The sequence below is a fragment of the Peromyscus californicus genome, unplaced genomic scaffold (genome assembly GCF_007827085.1).
Source record: "Peromyscus californicus insignis strain IS unplaced genomic scaffold, ASM782708v3 Scaffold_15__1_contigs__length_86483966, whole genome shotgun sequence".
Classification (NCBI taxonomy): Eukaryota; Metazoa; Chordata; class Mammalia; order Rodentia; family Cricetidae; genus Peromyscus; species Peromyscus californicus.
In genome coordinates, this window is record NW_026294447.1 from 48,360,203 (window position 1) to 48,382,898 (window position 22,696).

The 22,696-nt window shown below is 44.1% G+C and overlaps 1 protein-coding gene and 1 pseudogene across 10 annotated transcripts in view; both read right to left on the bottom strand.

Moving 5' to 3' along the window:
- Positions 1-22,696, bottom strand: part of Foxn3 (forkhead box N3) — a 401,288-nt gene that overhangs the window by 378,234 nt on the left and 358 nt on the right. Inside the window, exon 1 of one of the 10 annotated variants that reach the window (XM_052738748.1) lies at positions 21,751-21,770. The exons of 8 other annotated variants lie outside the window; for them this stretch is intronic. The gene's annotated coding sequence lies outside the window, so the exon portion shown is untranslated. Of the gene's footprint in view, positions 1-21,750; positions 21,771-22,696 lie in introns of those variants that run through there. One more of the 10 variants, XM_052738746.1, reaches the window with a different exon arrangement.
- On the bottom strand, positions 120-2,432 carry LOC128110832 (40S ribosomal protein S3-like; annotated as a pseudogene).

A 22,696-nucleotide genomic window follows, 5' to 3' on the forward strand; every position in this document is an offset into this window, starting at 1 on the left:
TATACTTCCTCCTGCCTGGCCACTGGCCAATCAGTGATTTATTTATTGACCAATCAGCAACACACTTGACATACAGACCATCCCACAGCACATCTGTTTGTGCAGGACAACATCCAGCCTCCAGTTGCAGCTGCCAGGACCCTGTTACGCTGTAGGCACTGGCTGGGGCATGGCAGGTGTGTCTGGTTTCCCACCCTTCTGCTCTGAGATGGGGGTGGTGGGCAAGATTTCGTCTTTAGGTTCCACAATGCTCACGTGATCAGGCAGTGGCTTCTTGGGGCCAATCTTACCACTTGGGTCCCAGGACAACATGATCTTCACTTTGATGCCCAGCACACCTTGTCTCAGGAGCACATGGCGCACAGCAGTGTCAACATAGTAGTTAACAGGGTCTCTCCACTGTGGATCATCAGCCCATCCACAAACTTCATGGACTTGGCCCTCTGTCCTCGGAGCTTCCCAGACACCACAATCTCGCAGCCCTTGGCCCCGCTCTCCATAATGAATCGAAGCACACCATAGCAGGCCCTTCGCACAGCAAGCCCTCCTAGGAGTTTGTAATGTAGAGACTCTGCCTGAGCAATGGCACACAGACCTCTTGTGGCCACTTTTTCCGCATAAAGTTCTATGCTGCCCTCAGGAAACCCAACCTCATCGGGACTACCGCAGTCAACTCTCTGATCCGATGACCCTTCTCACCAAGAACATTCTGTGTTCTGGTGGCTAAAATAACGATTTCTGTTCTGGTTGGTGTAACTCGGACTTCGACTCCTGAGTAGCCATCTTCAGCCAGTTCCTGAGTGAGAAAACTCATTCAGTTCAGCTTTGAAGATGCCATGGGCCACAAACTTCCTCTTCTTGGAAATCTGTACCACCATCTTGCGCTGCCTCTGTCTATTGGAAGCTCCACAGGGCTCAATTATCATCATTTATGCAGTCAATATCTACTTACATTTAACCAACTGTTGTTTCTCTTGCTCTTCATTCCTTCCTGTATCTCACAGCATTCATCTGGAACGACATTCCTTCTATCCAACAGATACCCTCTAGTTAGTACAGATTAGCGTACAATCACCCTTTAATAACATTGATTTCTCTTTTTCCATTCTCGGAGAATCCTAGATACAAAACACAATGAGCAGTTGTTTTCTTTCAGCAATCAAAGACGGCGGTTCCATTTCCTTCTGATTTCTATTCTTCCATTCAAAGAGTCAGCTGTCGGTCCTCCTGCTGCTCTGCTAAGGCAGAGAGGGCTGCCTCTCCCTCTGATTCTGGCTGCTGTTTGCTTTTGGTTTTGTTTTCAGAAGTGTTACTCTGTTGGAGTATTGGCTTTTTGGGTTTTTTTTGTTGTTGTTGTTTTGTGTTTACACTGCTCTGTATCCTAGGGCTTCCCAACCATTCTCTGGGCCCGTGAGATGGCTTAGCAGGTAAAAGTTGCCCTTACCAAGCCTGATGATGCCTTTAGTTCAATCCCAAGAGCCCACATGGTCAAGGACAGAAACAACTCTCATAAGTTTTCCTGAAACTTCCACACACCGGTCATAGCATGTGCACCTACACATGCACAATAAATAAGGATTATAAAAACTTAGCGCTGGGCATGGTGGTGTGTGTGTTTAATCTTAGCATTCCGGAGGCAGAGACAGGTAGATCTTTGTGAATTGGGTCCAGCTTGTTGTCCATAGAGAATTCTAGGCCAGCCAGGGCTACAAAGAGAGACCTTGTCTCAAAAGAAAACAGAAACAACAAAATCTTTCAGATTTTCCCCCCAATTATTTCTTCTGTCTCCTTTTCTTTCTCTTCTTCTGAATATATGATTACATATATGTGAGGCATTTTTACCACATTTTGTCTTTGTAATCCTGTACTTGTTTTCTGTGTTCCTGCCTCCCAGTGTTTCATTGTTTTCATTATTATTTTGGCACTGGGGGCTGAACCTAGGGCTGTTGTGGAATATTAGTTTAAGATGTTTTACATTTGTTTATGCTGTGGAATAATGCATTAATGTTTAATAATGCAATAATGATGCAATAATGTTTAATGATGCAAAGATGTGTTGTATTCTTTTATGTTGTGTTTGTTTAACTCTGTGAAGCTGTGTTACTTTGCCTGTCTAAAACACCTGATTGGTCTAATAAAGAGCTGAACGGCCAATAGCAAGACAGGAGAAAGGATAAGTAGGACTAGCAGACTGAGAGAATAAATAGAAGGAGAAATCTGGGAAGAAAAGGTTCAGGAAGGAGCAAGAGAACAAGGAGAGGAGGATGTCAGGGGCCAGCCACGCAGCAACACAGCCACACAGTCAGTCACACAGCCACCCAGCCAGCCACACAGCCACACAACCAGCCACACAACCACACAGCCAGCCACACAGCCACACAACCAGCCACACAGCCACACAGCCAGCCACATAGCCACCTAGCCAGCCACATAGCCACACAGCCACACAACCAGCCACACAACCACACAGCCAGCCACATAGCCACCTAGCCAGCCACATAGCCACACTGCCACATAGCCACACAGCTAGCCATGGAGTAAGAATGAAAGTAAGACATACAAAAATGAGAAAAGAAAAAAAGCCCAGAGGCAAAAAGTAGATGGGATAATTTAAGTTAAGGAAAGCTGGCTAGAAATAAGCCAAGCTAAGGCCAGGCATTTATAAGTAACAATAAGTCTCTGTGTGTGATTTATTTGGGAGCTGGGTGGCAGGCCCCCCAAACAGCAAAAAGCAAAAAGTCAAAGGGTAAAAAGAGTAAAACAACCAACTACACAGGACCTCACAGAAATACAGTCCAACCTCAGCGTTGATTTTTCTCACGCTCTATCTTCTAATCCACCAATTCTCTCTTCACTGGTACCTCCTTTGCTTGGATCCACCCATTTAGTCTTTGAAACAGCTTCCTTGGGGTACAAGATGCCAGTTACACACCATTAAAGTCACCAACTGCAAATATTCCCTTACCAGTTTGAATGAATTCAGCCATACTACCATATGCATCACGGAATCCAATCTCAGGCCATTTACACCACCCCTAAAAGCACACCCCCTTGGGATTTAACGGCAGTAAGTATTCAAAAGAGTAACGTTGGTTCTTATTTATTCTTTCCAGTTCTCTGGCCAAGGACATATTAACCCTCAGGACATATGAATTACAGATATTGCTTAATAAAGTCACACCCAGCACAGGAAACAGGCACAAAAGCTCACTTCTCTGGGTTCCACCTTCGACCTGGTTCCGCAGTTCCTCACTGCCTTGATGGATCTCCAGTACTCCAAACTAAGTTTGGGATTGTTTGTTTCTCCTTTTGAATTTTAAGCAACTTTTCTCAATGGAAGAGAAGACGCAAACAAACCAATCTACTAATGCCAGGCACAGTGACAGTCGATGCAAACTAGGTAGCAAACCTTATCATGCAAATGAGGATCCCTATGAAGATAAAAACAGGAATTACCGGGGATTTCACCGCATCTGTGGGCACAGACCAAAATCACCACAAACAAATCAGAACGCTTGGCTACTAATAGTAGTGGAGGGAGCACTCCCCCAAAAATAAACAGTTGGAGACCATAGTGGCCAAATGAAAAATAGGAGTCCTTGTCTCTTCCCTTTGTGCTATTTGGTATTAAAGAGAGAAATGAGCACTCACTCACTGGGGAAGAGACTCCTGAGGGTCTCACTGCATCAGCAGATGGAACTCACTATGATACCAGTCTGTCAGAGCCTGAGTCCTGTATTTCATTAATGCCTGAGATTTGGTAAATAAGACAAAACTCTCTCTCTCTCTCTCTCTCTCTCTCTCTCTCTCTCTCTCTCTCTCTCTCTCTCTCTCTGTGTGTGTGTGTGTTATACCAATGCACATATGAGAAATTTTAGACTTGAAAAGAAACTAATGATCTCTAGATGACAAGCCCCATGGTCCCTTCTCTCCCTCTGTTTTATTAAAAATGCTATATTTTGCTCGTCTGTACAAAATTCTATCCCTTATTCCATGAAGGAAAAACACACAGTGAAGGGCCTGGTGTACTGGCTGTTGAGAAGGCCAGTCCTGCCTCTTGGGTCGTTTACAGTGAACTCTTCTGGGCTAGACTGGAGAGGAGTCTAAGGAGAAGTAGTATTCTCAGTCAGACACAGCGGTGTGGTGGCCTAATTATAGCCTCGCCACATCTTGTATTTTGCAGCCTGTCCTTTCCTGGAATTTTAATGATGCTATTCAGGATATCACTTCCTATTCTTAATCTGTGTATTTTAGATGACTTGATTCCAAACAATGTTTTGGATACAAACAGTCCAACATTTTTCCAAAACATAGGCTTTATTGGCATATAAAGTGATTTGCTACATGCATGGTGTTTACATCCTAGCAGGTGGATAATAGATCAGAGTTACAGCGATGTCAGGGGACTTTCCCATCCATGGTAGACGCAGTGGAGAAAGAAAACCACTCAGTGAAAAGAATATGATTCCAACAATTTAACTTCAGCCCGTATGTCACTGTCGTTGACTAAGCAACAGAAAATAAAAATGAAATATTGGAAACCCTGAGCCTAACAACAAAGTAATGAGTTAACTCAGGGGCAGGGAAACCCTGAGGCCAGCAGCCTCGGGTTGAGTTCATCCTACGTCCCTGGGGAATACTCAGGAGCTAAGGTTCCCCATTGTGGATTTGCTAAACTCTAGCCTGGATAGGTTTGCCCTCTTAAGCAAAAGCCTAAAGTCAAAAGGGAAAAAAGAGCGTAACAGGGTTCCTTAAAGACTGAAACACTACCTAGCTCTTTTCTACTCAGTGTATATATGTGCACCCATGTGTGGTTCGTGTGTGCCAGTGCACGTGTGTGTGTGGAGGCCAGAGGACAGCTCTCAGAGACTGGCCCTCTCCGACCACCTTGTTGAGGCACGGACTCTCTTACGTCTGCTGAGCCGCATCGCCCAAGCTTGCCAGCCTGCCAGTTTCAGGCAGATTTTCCTCTCTGCCTCCCATCTCACAAGGGGAGTGCTGAGATTACAGACGCTCAGGAACACAGCCAGCTTCGTGCGTGTGCTCCAGGCTTGCACAGCTACTGCTTTTACCTGCGGTCCTATCCCTGCCACCTACCTTTTCCTTTTATGTCCTACAAATAACCCAGGGTCTGACCAACACTCCATCAACCAAAGTCAATGGCAAAGGTCTTTCCACACTCAAAGCGGCTTGCCTCCCTACACTCGCTCGTCTAATTCTCGCTTTGGTGGGTCGTATCCGGATTGCTCATCTCCCTAGGTCCTGCCTCTCAATGGTGCCAACATTCTGAGACCTCAGCAAACACTGGCAGCTGAGTGACCAATTCTTACAGCAATCCAGAGGAAGCAGAGGGGCTTGTTTCAACACGGCACTGTAGAAGAAACCACAGAGACAGATCTGTGCCCCTGTGATCTGTAGAGCTCTCTCCAGACTTCAAGGATTTAGCTTTCTCCCCAGGTTCTTATTCTGACCCATTTTAAGCCTCAAGAAAACTTGAAGGAATAAGATAATAACTAAGTTGTGGGTCATAACTCCATAGCCTTAAATATGCTAGTAGGCATCTCCTAAGAACAAAAATAATCTCTATCATGGAGAAGTTTAGCTTTTTATCACGGAGAAGTTTAGCTTTTTACGAGTACCCTGTATGTTCAAAACTTAGTGGTACAAGACATTTTCAACAGTCCAGCACATGCTGGGTCATAGCTCGCTTGATAGGGGGCTTACCTAGAACATATGGATCCCCAAGCCCCAAATACCATACAGACCAGGCATGGTGGTGTACACCTGTAAGCCTTGCACTGGGGAGGTGCAGGTGAGAGTCAGGAGTTCAAGGTCATCCTCAGCTTACAGTGAGTTCAAGGCCAGCCTGGGCTACATGAAGCTGGAGCACAGAAGTCATGCCTTCAAGGAATATATGACATAGTTTGTGCTTTAGACTACGCTAACATTAACTAACTCAGGACAATTATATTATACACCTAATGGTACTAATTACAAATAGAATACAGGTCCGAAGAACTGAGAAATCAGGTGGAGTTGAAGTTTAGGGAAGACATAAGATATATATAACCTGTTCCTCCTCTTCCTAGGTAACAAATGGACTACATTTCCCAGCAACCCACTTGGCAGTTGAATGTGGCCATCTTATTAAATATGGCTAATAGAATAGGGAGGAAGTGGGCTGTATGTACTGCAGTGTAGGCCTGGCCAATAAAAGCTAGTCATTCAGGGGTCACCATGTTCTTGTCCCTTTCTGCTGATGGGATCCACACAGGCATAGTGACCTAGGGTGGAAAGTGGTAGTCCTTTTCAAAGCAACGTGCTTCACATCATTAGTGAAAGAGAGGCATCCGCTCACCAAGTCCCCCTTTTCAGATTTGTAAGAAAGGAATTCCTATTGTTTTGATTCACTGCACTGTTTCGAATTTGCTGAAGCAGCAAATTTCACCAGAATAAACATGTTTGAGCTTAAAATACCCCTGAATGTGTGTGGAGGGAAGTGATGCTTTGAAAATGCTTGCTGTGCGCTCTCTCTCTCTCTCTCTCTCTCTCTCTCTCTCTCTCTCTCTCTCTCTCTCTCCTCCCCCCCCCCCCCCCCCACAGGGTCTCATGTAGCCCACTTTAAACTCAGTATGCGGCCAAGGAAACCTTAAACTTCTGACCTTCTTGCATCTATCCTCCCCCAGTCCCCCACCTCCCAGTTGATGGGATTATAAGCAGTATCGCTACACTCAGTTTTACGAGGTGCTAGGGATCGAACCCAGGGCTTTGTGCAGTCTGAGCAAACACTTTATCACTTAAGTTCCATCTCCAGCCCAATGTTTCGTCTTTCTTGTTTTCTGTATATGGTCATGAGTAGACCAAAGATAGCCCCTGCTTGGAGGAACAGTGATACTACTAAAGCAGGAAACAAGAGGAAGGGACTGGGGCTCTCTTTTCCATCAGAACAAGCACCTGGCCAGTCTCTCCACTGAAAATAACCCAAATGTGTTTTGCAAAGCATTTCCTCACAAATAATCTGACATGTATTTGTGAACCAACAAGAAAATAAGACACACTCAGAAGAGAACAAGTGTATTGTTTTTTTACCCTGAAGGCATTTACCAAACGGGAAGAATTTCAACTATTTTCCTAATGTAGCCGGGCACAAGGGATAAACTTGGTGTCATTAAACAACCCAGGACTCACCAAAGAACAGAGTATGACAGGAGGCACCGAGCGAAGGAGGACCCCAAAGGAAATAGCCGAAATGACTGTTGTAAAAACAAGTGCAAAGTAGGAGAAAAATGGTTTGTACTAAAGATGGGTAAGCATGAGATAGGCCTCAAGATGATCGGGTGGCTTGTGTGGATTCTAGACTCAGATGTTACAAATCAGGAATGATCCCAACAAACAGGCAGAAGAAAATATCAATGCTAGAGAAACTCTCATTCAACTCAAACTCAGAATTCCCATGGATAGACTCCAAAACAAAGTCACAGGAAAACAAAATAAAACCAAACAATAGACAATACACCATGTCCCCGGAAACAAAGCGCATGAGTAGTCGGACAATGCAGGGCAGAGCTGAAGCCACAGGCTCTGAACTTTACAACGATCAGATACAAAACAGAAAATAAGTGTTCAATTAAATGAGGCCCAATATCCGTAGGCAACATTAGATAAGACACTGAATAAATTACAGATTGTACTTAGAATCCAATTGATTGATAGATTACACTCTCATATTTGAAAAATAAAAACTTCAAAACTAATGAACTAACTGGCAACATTAGTAAGCCAGGCAAATAACAAAATAATAAACACCAAGATGAAAGAGCATGAAGAAGACCGGAGAACTATTCTACATCTTAGCCTAAAGGATGAGTGGAAACAGAGAAGTAGAGAAGTTTAATGGATTCAACTTAGAAAGAATACAGCATGAAGACAATATTCTGAGAATCTTCCAGAACTAGCATTCTGGAAACTCCAAGTATAAATATATGTTAAAAAAAAATTTGCAGCTGGTCACAGAGGTGTATGCCTATGATCCAGGCACTTTGCAGCTGGTCATGGAGGTGTATGCCTATGATCCCAGCGCTGTCAAAATGGAAGCAGGGAAAGCAGGAGTTCAAGGCCAGCTTCAGCTATATAGCAAGTTCAAGGCCAGTCTGAGCTACATGACACCCTGTCTCAAATAAAAATTTAAAAAAAAAAAAACAATAAAACCTTCACACCAAGGTTCTTTATAATAAAATTGTGCAACCTTAAATAAAGAGAATATATTTAAAATTAGTAAAGTAGTCTTGAAGAGTGTCCAACACAAGCGAAAATTAGACTTAGCCATGATTACTCAGCAACAGCAGATGCCAGAAAATAACAGGACATGACATCTTCAACCAAAATCCAGTTGTTTAAATCAATAAAAAAAAAGACAACTCAAGGGGGTGGAGAGATGGTTCAAATGGTTCTTAAAAATACAACTTAAAAAATACCTACCAGGGGCCAGCAGGATGGGTGAGTGAGTAAAAGCGCTTGCTGCTCAAGCCTAAGGACTTGAGTTTGAACCCCAGATTCCACAGTGGAAGAACAGAACCAACTCTTAAAAGCTGTCTCTGACCTCTACATGTAAGCTTTGGCATTTAAGACTCAACCCCCGCTCCCCAAACACACACACATACACCACTAATAAATACCTGCTGGGCATAGTGATTTAAGCTCATAATCTAGCCCTAGGTAAACTGAGACAGAAGGACTCCCACGAGTTCAAGAACATCCTGGCTGTATAGTGAGTTCCAGGCATCCTGGCTATTAAAAAAGACCCTGTCTGGAAGGAAGGAAGGAAGGAAGGAAGGAAGGAAGGGAGGGAGGAAGGAAGGGAGGAAGGAAGGAAGGAAGGAACTCCCATAAGCTTAGAAAAAAACATTTTAGTAGCTTATTGAACAAAGAAACGTAATAATAAACTTAGAAGCTATTTAGAGCTAAACATATTAAAACTCGTGAAGGCTAATTTAGTTCTTAGAATCTAATTGATAGATTGGATTTTTACATTTAAAAAAGCTTCAGATTAATGAACTAAACTGTAACCTTCGGAAGGTAGAAAAATAACAAAACAATAAACTCCAAGATTAAAAGGAATAAAGATACAGGCAAAAACTAAATAAAGACACCATGAAGAAGATGCAAGATGTTAAGAGGATGCTCTATCACAACTTCTGGTGACACAGATGAAGACAAAGCAGGCAAACGTACAGGTGACATTTTAGCAACGACTACAAATTGTGACACCCTGAGGGTTTAACACACTATCACACACACACAATCATCACACCCTAAAACGGCCAAGCTAAGATGAAATAAATTCTCAGAAGGAAATGTGGTACAAGAACCCAAGGGATCTTCATGAAGCTGCAAAGAATGAAATCATGTCCTTTGCAGGGGAAATGGATGGAACTAAAGGGGCCATGGCGTGAAGAGAAGGAAGCCAGACTCAGAAAGACAGTCACATGTTTTCTCCCGTAAGCGGGATTGAGATGGGAGACTATAGGAAATATGAAAGCAAAGAGGGAGACTGGGGTCAGCAAGGGGTAGGAGTGTGGGGGGGGGTGTAAGGGAACAGGGATGAACATGGCACACGGCACACAGCACACACACACACGCACACGCACACGCACGCACGCACACGCACGCACTCACAGGTCATGGTGAAACAAATTATTCTGTATGCTAACGAAAAGATCTTAACAGTCATGAATTGTTAAAATGGAATCAAGAAGAAAAAGTATGGCAGAGTAACCTTCCTGTAAAGGAAATGGAGTAAGGTCACTTTTAGAAAGTGGATCCTCTAGAGATACTCTGAGGAATAAATACAACCTATTAATCTTATGAAAATAAGTCCCAACAACAGAAAAGGGGACTTATTCTAGAGGGAAAACCAAACCAAACCAAAACAAGATGCCAAAATCTGGTAAGAAAAGAGAGCTAGGGCCTGGAGAGATGGCTCAGTAGTTCAGAGCACTGGCTGCCCTTCCAGAGGATGGAGGTTTGGTTCCCAGCACCCACATGGCAGCTCACAATCATCTATAATTCCAGTTCTAGGGGTTTCAGAACTTTCTTCTGGCCTCTGAAAGAGCTAGGTAGGCATATAGTACACAGACATGCATGCAGGCAAAACACTCATATACATAAAATAAAAATAATGTTTAAAAAAAGAGAACTATAGAGTTGAACTACACTCCTGAACATAGACATAAAATTAAGAATTATCATCAAATCAGTATTATCAATGCACATAGAAGATTTAAAACAGTGATCTTTTGCTGTGGGATGTTCTGTATGTTAAATGTGTTGCTCTGATTGGTCAATAAATAAAACACTGATTGGCCAGTAGCCAGGCAGAAGTATAGGCGGGATAAGGAGGAGAAGAATTCTGGGAGGTGGAAGCCTGAGGCAGAGAGATGCTGCCAGCCGCCATGACGAGAAGCAACATGTTAGGATACTGGTAAGCCACAAGCCATGTGGCAACTTATAGATTAATAGAAATGGGTTAATTTAAGATATAAGAACAGTTAGCAAGAAGCCTGCCATGGCCATACAGTTTGTAAGCAATATAAGTCTCTGTGTCTACTTGGTTGGGTCTGAGTGGCTGTGGGACTGGCGGGTGACAGAGATTTGTCCTGACCGTGGGCCAGGCAGGACTGGAGAAAACTCCAGCTACAATCTTCTTCCAGAAAAGTTAAGGTTAATTTAATATTTTAAATTCAACTAATGAAATTCATCATGTTAAAGGAAAAAATATAAATAGCACAATGAATGCAGAAAAATAATTTGACATCTATCCAAGATTTAGGAAATAAATAAAAAAAAATGAGAAAATAAAAATAACTTTTGCACTGGACAAAGGAGTCTACAACACACCCCGTCAACACTGCACTTCTGAGTATGACAGTAAGTACTTTGGGTAAGGTCACCAACACGACATTGGAACCTACAGAGACTTCTCACCCTCAGTACATACACTGCAAGGGCATCTAGCCAGGGCTGCAGGGAAAAGAAACCACAGCTACAAAGATTGGCAAGGAACACGGATGTCATTTGCATATCATATGATTGATTACCTATAAAAAATTTCAAAAGAATTTGCAATACATGCTAGAATTCATAAACTTGATTATTTCTGGGTACCAAACCTTGGACACAGCAAGAAGCTCTTAGGCATAAATGTTGCCCATGCTCACTAAAAAATCATGTGGGAAAGTTCATGCCAGCACTATCTCTAAAACCATAAACATTATACAGCAATACAAGAGCACATTATCACCATGTGTAACTATCAGTCTCATGGGAATTCTCAGAAACTAAATGATAAGTAGGAAAAGCAAACACAAAAGACAGTTCGTGGTTTTTAAAGGTATGTTACATTTTATTTATTCATTTGTGTGTGTGTGTGTGTGTGTGTGTGTGTGCACACGCATGTGTGTAGATGACAGAGAAGTTGCAGATGTTGGTTCTCTCATTCCACCATAGGGGTCCTGGGAATTGAACTCCGGTAGTCAGGCTTAGTGGTAAGTTCCTTTACCTGCTGTGGTGGTTTGAATGGAAATGGCCCCCCTACGCTCATAGGGAGTGGCACTATTAGGAGGTGTGGCCTTGTTAGAGGAAGTGTGTCACTGCTGGTGGGCTTTGGGGTTTCAGAAGTTCGAGCCAGACCCAGTGGGCACTCTCTCTTCCTGCTGCCTGCCCGTCTGGATGTAGGACTCTCAGCTCCTCTCCTGCACCATGTCTACTCATTTACCACCATGCTTCCCGCCATGACGATAACAGACCAAAATGCTGACCTGTAAGCCAGTCCCAATTAAATGTTTTCCTTTTTAAGAGTTGCCATGGACATGGTGTCTCTCCACAGCAATAAAATCCTAACTAAGACTCCCACTAAGCCATCTCATTGGCTTGGTTATTTTTATATAAAATTCATACACAGACAAAACTAGCCAATGGTGCTCAAAATTAAGGAAATGATCACCTTCCAAGGGAGAGTAAGGTTTAGGGCACAAGGGTACTTCTTAGATATAGATAATGTTCGAGTTGTTGGTCTAGATGCTGTTATGTGTGGTTATGTTCACTTAAAATCAAGCTTGAGCCGGGCGGTGGTGGCGCACGCCTTTAATCCCAGCACTCGGGAGGCAGAGCCAGGTGGATCTCTGTGAGTTCGAGGCCAGCCTGGGCTACCAAGTGAGTCCCAGGAAAGGCGCAAAGCTACACAGAGAAACCCTGTCTCGAAAAACCAAAAAAAAAAAAAAAAAAAAAATCAAGCTTGAGAGCTATGCCCTTATTTACATGTATAATTCAATTAAAAGTTTAATAATTCAATTAAGTATATAACATAATGGTCCATAAACCAAAACACAGAAAGAAACGCAGCTGAAGAGGTGACGTACAGCTCGCCTAAAACAAATATAAGTGTAGGCACAGTTGTAAGAAGACACATAATGTTTATATGCATTTATAAGGTACGCAGATACAATATGTAAATATATATTCTACTATATAGTATAGTTGGTATGTGTACATGTATGTTGCATGAAAAATGAACCTACATCCCTCACACCACACAGAAAAGTTCTGGGTGGACTCAAGGCTGAGAGCTGAGATCACTCAGTCTCAGGACCCTGAGCTGGTTCTGCCTCCAAGAGAGAAAAAAAAAAATCGAGTTCCACATCCATCCTCACACATGCCATCACAGGCAAAAACACGGGTGCAGGGGGCTAAGAGAGCACGCATTATGGAGTGGGCATTGGTCTCGGAGGGAGATTAAGCAGGGGGGCACTATCAGAGTGAGACTATCAGAGCCAACTGAGCTCTAAAATGGGTGTGTGCTGGAAGGACGGCTGCCCAGACAAGAGAAAGCAGTTGCTTTTCTCTACACACTGGAGGCTTTAAGTGAACTAACACAACAGTCTACAACATAGCAAATGAGAAAAGGCTGTGGCCAGGGCATGACAGCACAGTGACGATGGAACCAGCGAGGCCATGACACGTGTGCTGCTGACAAGTTGAATAAACAAGATCCCAGGCCCTTCCCTAAGCTGTAATCGGTACGGACAGATTACAAAAGGAATTAAAAGTCTGGCAGAGGACGGGTTTGAGGAGGCGGATATCTGAGAGTTTCTATTGCTGTGAAGAGATGCCATGACCATGGCAATTCCTGTAAAGGATAATATTTAATTGGGGTGGCTCACTTACAGATCAGAGGTTCAGACCATCATCATCACAGCAGGGAGTATGGCCGCATGCAGGCAGATGTGGTGCTGGAGCTGAGTCCTACATCTTGACTCAGAGGCCACAGGAAGTCAACCGATTCATTGGGCGGTACCCTGAGCGGAAGAAACCTCAAAGCCCATCCCCACAGTGACACACTTCCTTCAACAAGGCCATACTCACTCCAAAAAAGTCACACCTCCTCATAGTGCCACTCCCTATGAGCTTATGGGGGCCAATTACATTCAAACCACCACTTTGGGCATCAGGGAACCTAGGCGGGTTCTCAATAAGCAATGGAGACAGTAGTAAAATTTAACAAAAACAACAACAATTGCTCAATAATCTGAGTTGTGACTAGATGCCAAGTTCTGTGACAAGCCCTTCTCAAGGACTCTAGGAGTTAGCTTCCCCAATATCCTTTTAGGATTCCCATGTTACTTAAGGAAACAACAGCTAAGACTGGAGTCTAAGGTTAAGTAACTCCCCCCGTGCCCATATCTGAGATGGAAAAAATAAGTCAGAAAAGGGAGTCCAGCATCAAAGCACAGACCTGCAGAGTGGTTTAAGGGCAGAAGGCTTTTAGGAGCAAAGGAAGGGAAGAAGCTAGCCCACAGAGCCTCCCTGAGGTCACCTGGGGGATTCATGGAGTGAAGTACCAGAACTCAAGACAAGAAGAATTGAAAGACAGCACCAGACGCCTGCGGGATAACTCACATGCTTGTGGTAGAGATGGAGTCCAAGTGTCCTAACCTGGAAAACGCGGAGCATGGTTGTCACAGATAGAAAATGGAAAGGAATGGAATGGAACAGAACAGAAAACAGACGCATCTCCTTCCTGGAAATTCTTTCCACCCAAATGTTTAGACTCTGAACCGTATGCCCCCATCTCTCGGTCCCACTCTTCCCACTAAAGTCCTGCTCTCTAGGGACATTCACTTATTCGCAAGTTCACATGGTACCTGAAAGATACATTATATCAGGGCTAGGGAGACAGCTCAGTCAGTAAAGTTCTTGCTGTGCAAATCACGAGGACCTAAGTTTGATCCGCCCACATCGAGAGCTGGGTGCATGTGTAACTCGAGTACAGGGAGGCAGAGACAGGAGGATCCCTAGGATTTGCTGGCCAGCCCATCTAGCCAAAAACAAGAGCTCTAGGTGTGGTGGGAGACCATGTCTTAGAAAATAAGGTGGAAAGCAACTGAGGTAGATCCTGATACCAACATCTGGTCTCCATGAGCAGGAGAGCATATGTGCATGTCTGCACGTGAGCACGCGCACACACACACACACACACACACACACACACACACACACACACAACTCTAGTTCTAAGAGTGGGGAAGGATCTGATGAACACAGAGTAAGAGTGAAAGTCGCTATGACGACCCTGGCCTTGTCCCCTTTGTACCTGACATCCCAGTGCACAGCAGCCCCACCTTCAAAAGGTGTCCGGACCGAAGTACCTTCTGTGGGTACCGCTTGCTCTGCCAGCTTAGATGAGGACCTCGAGTGCTAGGATCTGTGTCCCCTGAGAGTGGTCCTGAGCCAAGGGCTGAGAGTCCCACTTCCACACAGTTTCCTCTAGAAGAGGCCAACTCACTCACTGTTGGCTGACTCCTATCCCTCCCTGGGATCAGATCTCAGATATAAATATATAACCTTCACCTGTCCTTGCAAAGATTGTGTCAGAATAAACTTCGGAACAGTCACATTTTGAGATAGTTCCACTTAAAAGGTTGGTATGAATCCCAGAGCAGGATTAGGGCACAGTCCGTGGTATGCAGTAGGTGTCTAATTAGTGTTCTCTGAATTCATGGATGATCCATTTCCCTACATTTACAAATACGTCTTTAGCAGGTTCCTCGACCAATCCCTTGAAGTGATTTCACATACATGAAATACACGAACTCACATCTGTGAAGCAGGAATATGCTCCATCCAGTTCAAATTACTTACAGGATCCCTTCAAGAGGACCTGAGAGCCAGGAACACACATGGCTCAAACTCTCCCTTTGCTGGTTCTAACCATTCGGCCACAAGTATCTAGCACACAGTAGGCTGCCCAGATAACAATCTAATAAAGCGACTGGAGAGCTGTTGCTGTATTTGCACACATGAGCTTTGTTGAGCTGTTTCTACTTCCAAAGCTGAGTACTGTCCAGGAACTCTGTCAAAGGTTAGAGATGCCACCAGCGGTGAGGCTGGGTAGACTATCTTGGGAATTCAGGAAAAGCAGACGCTGTGGGCAGAATCATTTGTTTAACAAGTAAGTGCATGTGCTTAGGGCTGGCTGCAGACATTCTAAAAGATGAAGATGAAGGAAGGTAAACTCACGCACAAGGGACCAAAGAGGTCTCTCCCATCGCTTACGGATTTATACGTGAACACAAAAGTCAACAGGCAGTTTCTTCCCGGAAATCACCAAGAACCTGCCCCATCCTATGCTCCCATTTCTCTAGGGAGAAGACTTCCTGTCAGCTGTGGAAGGGGATGCCACCACTCCCAGACAAGAAACCATCAGAACACGTGTATGTGGCCAGTGGGTGGGAAAGGCTGTAGTTTGGGGTTCAGGAACTGGAGGTGAGAACTAGCTGCCTCTTAAGAGACTCTGTGGCTCTGGGAATGTAGTTGCCTCAGTTTCTTCATGTATAGCATGCATACCATAATCATTGCTGTTAGGCATGAACATCAATGCTGGGTTATTACGAGACTCAAATAAAGTAAGGCAGTGAGTAGCATCTAATGAGCAAGCCCCTTCTCAGGACAATGCGATTTTTCTGTCACCCAATATGACTAATCTTGCCAAGTTATTGTTTCTCAAGAGACCACTCTACATGCTAATAGTCCCAAGAAGCAACCAATGGTCTTGATTTATTAACTCATCAGTAGTGAGTAGCTGATTCATTTTAAAGCAACTATTAAGTTTGCTGAATCAGAACATTTCAGAGCACAAAGGGATCTTTCTGGGTTTCCAAAACCGACCTTGTATGACATGCTAAAATCCCCTTTCCAAGCAGAACTTGCCCACTTCAGAGCTTTGCGTCTGTACTGGGCATACACTGGCCACACTTGGAAAAGCCCTTCAGGGACAACCACAGAAGCGCCCTGGTAACTGGTGGGCATCCTTCCATTGAAAAAGCAAGCCCTTGGGCTAAGTATAAAGTTCACTTGATAGAGTGCTTGCCTGGATGCACGAAACTCTGGGTTTGATCCCCTCACCACACAAAGCAACCATGAGGGTGGACACCTGTAACCAGGCAGGCAGATCAGGAGTTCAAGGCCATCTCTGACTACACAGCAAGTTCCAGGACATCCTAGGACATATGAAACCCTGTTGCAAAGACCAGAGCAACAAAACAAACTATAGAAAACCAACAACAAGACCCAAGAATATTGAGATGCAAGGCTCAGATCCAAAGCGGAATGGCTCTGTCGCGGTGAATGGCCTTGGAAGGTTTGGCTGGTTTTCCAGGGCTCCACACACGCCTTCCTTGAAGCGCAGGTGGGAGGAGGCAGGAGGCCTTAAACAGCCTACCCATGAAAAGCTTTATTCAGCGCAATTCAGCAACTGAAAGTTAGCCACAATCATTTCCATCCACTGCTGCGGACGACAATTCTGTGCTCTCCACTAGTTTCATCTTTTAGAGGAAATGCTTTCTTTAAAAAATGGTTGGAAGCTCTGTGGCTTCCTCAAACACTGATTATTTTAATCATGATCTCCAGCCCCAGGCAGGCAGTAGGAAGAGGGCAGACACAATGCCAGTGATGGGAGAGTGTCAAGTAGAAGCCCTGGGTCCTTTCTTCTTCTGGACCCCCAGCTGTGCAGCCCCCCCCCCCCCCCCCAGCATCCATGCGGAGAGACTGGCTGTGTCCCTCCCAAGCTCAATCCCACAACCTGCAGCTCACCCAGGTCTGCTGATGTCTCCCTATCCTGGGCTCAGCGCACACATACGTGCTTGTGAACACCAAGGGTGGGGCTGCCAAGATGGCTCAGTGGGGACCGGCAGGTGCCTAAGATCCTACCTGGTGCTAAATATAAAACAGAAATCAATTCCTAGAAGTCACTCTCGAAAAGTTGTCTCTGACTACACATGCACAGCTGCCATGACACGCATCACACACAATAATAATAATAATATTAATAAAGAAAAAAATTTAAAAACCCAAAATAGAACTGAAGGGGATTTCCCTGTCCAGCACACCTAGAAGTCCTAACACCAATTGCATCTGGAACACCAGGGGGCACTGAGCACCATCTCCATACCGCTGTTCCAGAACATTCTCATAGTAGAGGAGATAATTGAGTCTATTTGATGATATTCAAATATCATCTGTGTGTTATCATTTGACTCAACACTCCTGAGTCTGCCAAGCCGATGTACACAGCTTGGCAAACCTTCCCTTCACAAGTGACACTACATGAACTATCTCTACCCCTGACAGACACTGAATCCAAGCTTTCCGGCAAGTTGACAGTGGACCGTCTTGGACATGTCCACATGGCATTCCTATAACTTATAAAGGAGGCCTTCGTGTGTGCATCCTTAAAAAACAGCCTTTCACGTCTCTCGTCATCATCGGCTCAGGATTTTTCATACGGTGACTGGTCAGACCCTTCTCTGGTTCCTAGTAGTTTCTCAGGGTGTGCTGTAAAACATAATTAATTCCTACCTTTTTCCCTCCTCACCCTGAGAACAAGGGTCCTCCAAAATTGTTAAGGCAAAAGTTCTCTTTGGCGGAGCCAACACAGGACCCTGAAGGCAGGTCTCTCGGGCCTCCTTAGGAGAATATTTGGGGGCATTTAAAAAGCAGTGGGTTTGCAACTACGTCGGCAGAGTTCTGGGTTCTAGGTCTAGGGCTAGCCCCAGGTGCTGTCTAGAGGGTAGTCCCCACCTCTGGGTTCCTGGTTCCTCTACAGTAGCTAGCTCTGCTTTGTTTGATTCCATTCAGATAGGAGGGCCTTGCATACAATTCTACTTGGCACTAAATATAAAACAGAAATGGTCTACAAAAATGTGTGTGGCCCATTCCAATAAGTAGTTCTCTTATGGGGGGGGGGGTAGGTCTATGTACTTACAGCCTATAAAGAGGCTTGTCCTTCCCCCCACCTTTCCAGAATTTGGAATATCCATAAATTGAAGCAATTAAACACAGGCCCAAAGCAATTAAACACATGCATATACAATGTCAAAAAATGAAATAAATAACCCTTTCACATAGTTAATGCTTTCAAAGCTACGATGTGTTTCTCTCTCAAGTGCCCTTCACAAACCCACCCCTCACTTGGGCTCTCTGCTGTCAGTGAGGCTGGCATACACCTGTCATGTGTTCTTCATGAACCATTTCCCCTCATAAGAAGGAAAGTATGGCTTGCTCTCCCCCGCACCCCCTCTCCTTTACCTCTCTGCACTAATCCAAAATTAAGACTGGCATTTGGTTGGTATTCTGGAACCACTGTTAAAAATTTGGCACAGCCATCAAAAAAATGCCAGCTTCAGTGGTCATGTGAGCGACTTTCTGTCAACTGAAAATGAATTAGGACTTTATTGAACATCTTGTTAATTTGTATTGGTGAAATAAGCTTTACATGACAGTGTAAGGATTAATTTTTCTAATTCTAAAGTCAAAACAGAAAATCCACAGACGCGCCAACAATATGAAGCAAATTCATCCAACAGCTCCAAAGTCACTTTGAGCTGTTCTGAGCAAACTTCGGGGCAGGCCGTGGAGAATGGAGGTAAATTCTAGAAACCAACAAGTCTCAATTCATTTCCTTCAGTTTGTAAAAACAAGTACCTGCCAAGTTTCCTGCCAATGGCTGTTTGCCGTACTTGCAGATAAGAAAGTTCTCAACAGGAAATCCTTTGCTGAGAGAGACCAGTTGTGCCATTCAACTAAACTTGCTATCCTGGAACACTAAATATTTGATAATGTGGGATCATGAAATACACCCCAAATCAAATGAGAGACACTACATGGCTCTAAGCTGTTTGCTACACCATCGATGCAGGATATTAAATAAACACTAAAACATATTTAGGAGCGCCTCTGTTTTCTCCCCCCTCCTCAAGGCAACCAGTTGAGGGAAAACAAGGGAGATCTGATGTCCTTTTAGAAGGCCCAAACTGTAATTTAAGTAAGTTTTAAAACTGTTTTAAGAAAAGCCAGTGTAGTGCTAGATATACCATGTACAGAGGGAAGTTACTTCTAAACAAATACAAAGAACTTAAAATTTAGGGGGCTGGGGCTGGAGAGATGGCTCAGTAGTTAAGAGCACTGAATGTTCTTCCAGAGGACCTGGGTTCAATTCCCAGTACCAACATGGCAGCCCACAACAGTCTATAACTCCAAGATCTGACTCCCTCACACAAACATACATGCAGGCAAAACACCAAATGTAATAAAATAAGAATAAATAAAGTATTTTTAAAAAAATGTAGGAGTCTGGAGAGATGGCTCAGTAGTTAAGAGGTCTCTTCCAGGGGACCTGAGTTCCATCCCCAGCACCCAGGTCAGGTGGCTCACAACAGTCTGTAACTCCACCGCCAGAGGATCCCTCTGGTCTCGCTGGGCATGGGCACATGAGTGCCCATACCTACATGCAGACGATACATACACCTACACATAATTAATAATAATAAAAATAAATCTTTTTTAAAAACCTTACAATTTAAAGATTGCCATTGACAAGATGGGTCCAAGTCTAGCAAATGTGTTAATTTTTTTATACTGACAAGTTTTACTGAAGAGCTTCAGAGTCAAAATTTAGGAGAAGCATGCTTGGCTATTTTCCACTTAGCAACTAAATGAAACGGGAGTGGGGGGGTAGGAGGTGGGGAGGGGGGAGGGGGTTAAACTTTTCTCCTTGGTATTCCTCTCCATGAGTAAGGAAGGTACAGCTGATGTAGGTGCCAGTGACTTGGGGTGGGGGTGCAGCTAAAAGAGCCTCAAAATGAAAGCCCCATTCTCCATTCACAGGAGAGGAAATGTTTCCAAGTCAACTGGGCAGTCATATTTGCAGGCTGGAAACAGTCCCCATTCCACTTAGGAGTTCTTCCTCTCCCTGCTCAGCTACCAAGAACACCCCGCCCTTTGCTCCCCAGAGCACCAGGCGGTCTGCGTGTTTCTGCTCAGGCAGCCAGAGAGAACCTGTCCAAAATACCACAGACCTTCAGATCAAATGCCTCAGCTCAACCTGGAACCCGCCTGCAAGCAGGAAAAGGCTTCATTATACTTTCCCCCAGACGATTCTTCCTCCATACGCAGCATTCTGGTCTCTAAGTCTCTAAGAAGACTTGTTCTGACAGCAGATACACACATCTGAGAGTAAACACACAATTCCACAATTAATGGCTCAAATGTATCCTTTCCAGCCTTCCCCTTGCGCAACTCAGAGGTTGCAAAATGCTAAGTAAGCATGAATGCACATCCTGGCTTTCAGGCTTTCCCCTGAACTATTTTCAATAAAAATACAGTTATGAAATCCAGGACCTGAGAGCAATTTGGTTGATGTTGTAAAATGACCTTGGTTTGACAGGCATGGTCTCAGGTTTCAACAGATGTTGTGGGAAGGCTCACAGAAGCCAGCATGTTCTCCGAGCATCTGTGGTGATATGCAGGGGTCTTTGTTTTTTAAGTGTGGTCATGGTAGTAAATGCATGGCGGTGGGGGTGAGGGGAGGGTGACACTTCTCAGTTTCTATGACAACCATGTCTCCATTCCTGGGTTACTAGACACCATCTACTTCCTGTGTCTAAATTTTTAAACCAATCAGAAAAGTGTTTATACAGTTAACAACTTCTGGAACCCAGCTTCTTTAATGAGCCACTTTAAGGCTCAAATGAAGATGTCCACAGGGGTCAAGCTCTGTCTTAGAGTGATCCCATTTCATTGTGCTCACTAATTCAGTCTTCCGTGGAAAAAACAAAAACAAAAACAACCACCCATTTTCTTGGATGTGAATGTATTCTGCTCAAAGCAGACACCACGATTTCTTGCAATAGTGTGCAAGCTGATCACGATTGCCTGCTCCTCATTGTCTGTTTTCTCTTTCACTGTCTAAAGACAGATTTAGCTCGAGAAACATGCTAATTTGCAAAGCACTTAAATTATCAGAGTAATAATACAGTTAAGCATCCATCTGCTGGTGTTGCTATTTAAATGCTCAGATGAAAAAAATTTAGGAAAAATTAATACCAAGTTGAACAACTTTGCATTCTACAACTTAAGAACAGAAATCATTGAGACTGTATTGTGAAGTCCCACATCTATTAGTGCGAGCGAGAAGCTGACATCTGCAAAGAAATTTGTCACCAAAATGGCCTACTTTATCTGGATAGAAACAACAACAAAAAATTAAACATAAAGACACCCAGATCGAGCCAGATGCACCCAGATCAAAAAAAAGCAACCTTGCGGAAACCCATGCACGAGACCGCAGATCAGAAATTAAGGCAAGGTCTTAAAAGAAGGTTTCGGGTGACTGTTTTCATAAGTCTCCCTCTAACTGACCAATCAGTGTGAGAGTTAGAGCGGGCTCCAGACATCCGTGCCGTCTTCAGGGCTCTGTACCCTCAGAGCTGCTCCCCCTGGCTAAGGCAGAGCTGGCGATCAATGAAAAAACAGGGAACAAAAGGGAAATACTGATGTCTTCCTCAGCTCGGAAAGCCATTCCCCTTTTCCTCAATGAGCCAGTAGCACCCAGCCTACGACAGCGCCACGGGGGAGCTTCCACCAGCCGGGTCCAGTCCTTTCCCAGCTAGCAGTTTCGTCTTCGCAATCATGTGTCCCGACGTTAGCACAACCTGGTGACGGAAGGCTCCCGGAGCCCAACCAATTGAAACTAATAAATTAAATAAATTAATAACCCCCACGATTAAAAGCTCCCAAGAAAGACCGCGCTCCCCTTCCCCAAATGTCATTCCCAGACTATAAACAAAGCATGAAAAATAGTCTCCCCGGCTAGGAATCTGGGTTTTTCTCCTCAAAGCAACGTTTTTCTCCAAAACCAGAAACATTCCTGCTTCCTTCACCGGATACTCCGGTTTGTCCATGTCACACCGGGATATGCAGCTCCGGTATTGGAAAAAGAGGTTTAAATTGCCCATAGATCCGACACTCTGCTTATAATTGATAGCAAAACAGTTACGACAGCGATGCTGTAACTCTGCCCCAAACTCCACATTTACCACGTTAGTTCCTTGAAAATACAAGTCATGCCTGGGGACCCCTCCAAAGCCGCCTTCCTCCGAAGTCATTAACAGAATTACATCAATTATTCGGTAATTTTTATAAATATCCATTGTCTGCGATTTTTAAAAATAAAAATGTAAAACCAGCAATCTACAAATTCCAGGAGGAAAAAACTTTTCTCTCTTTCTTTTTCTTTCTTTCTTTCTTTTTTTTTTTTTTAATGAACTTACTTTTGAGACAAAAACTAATGAAAATAAGCAACTCG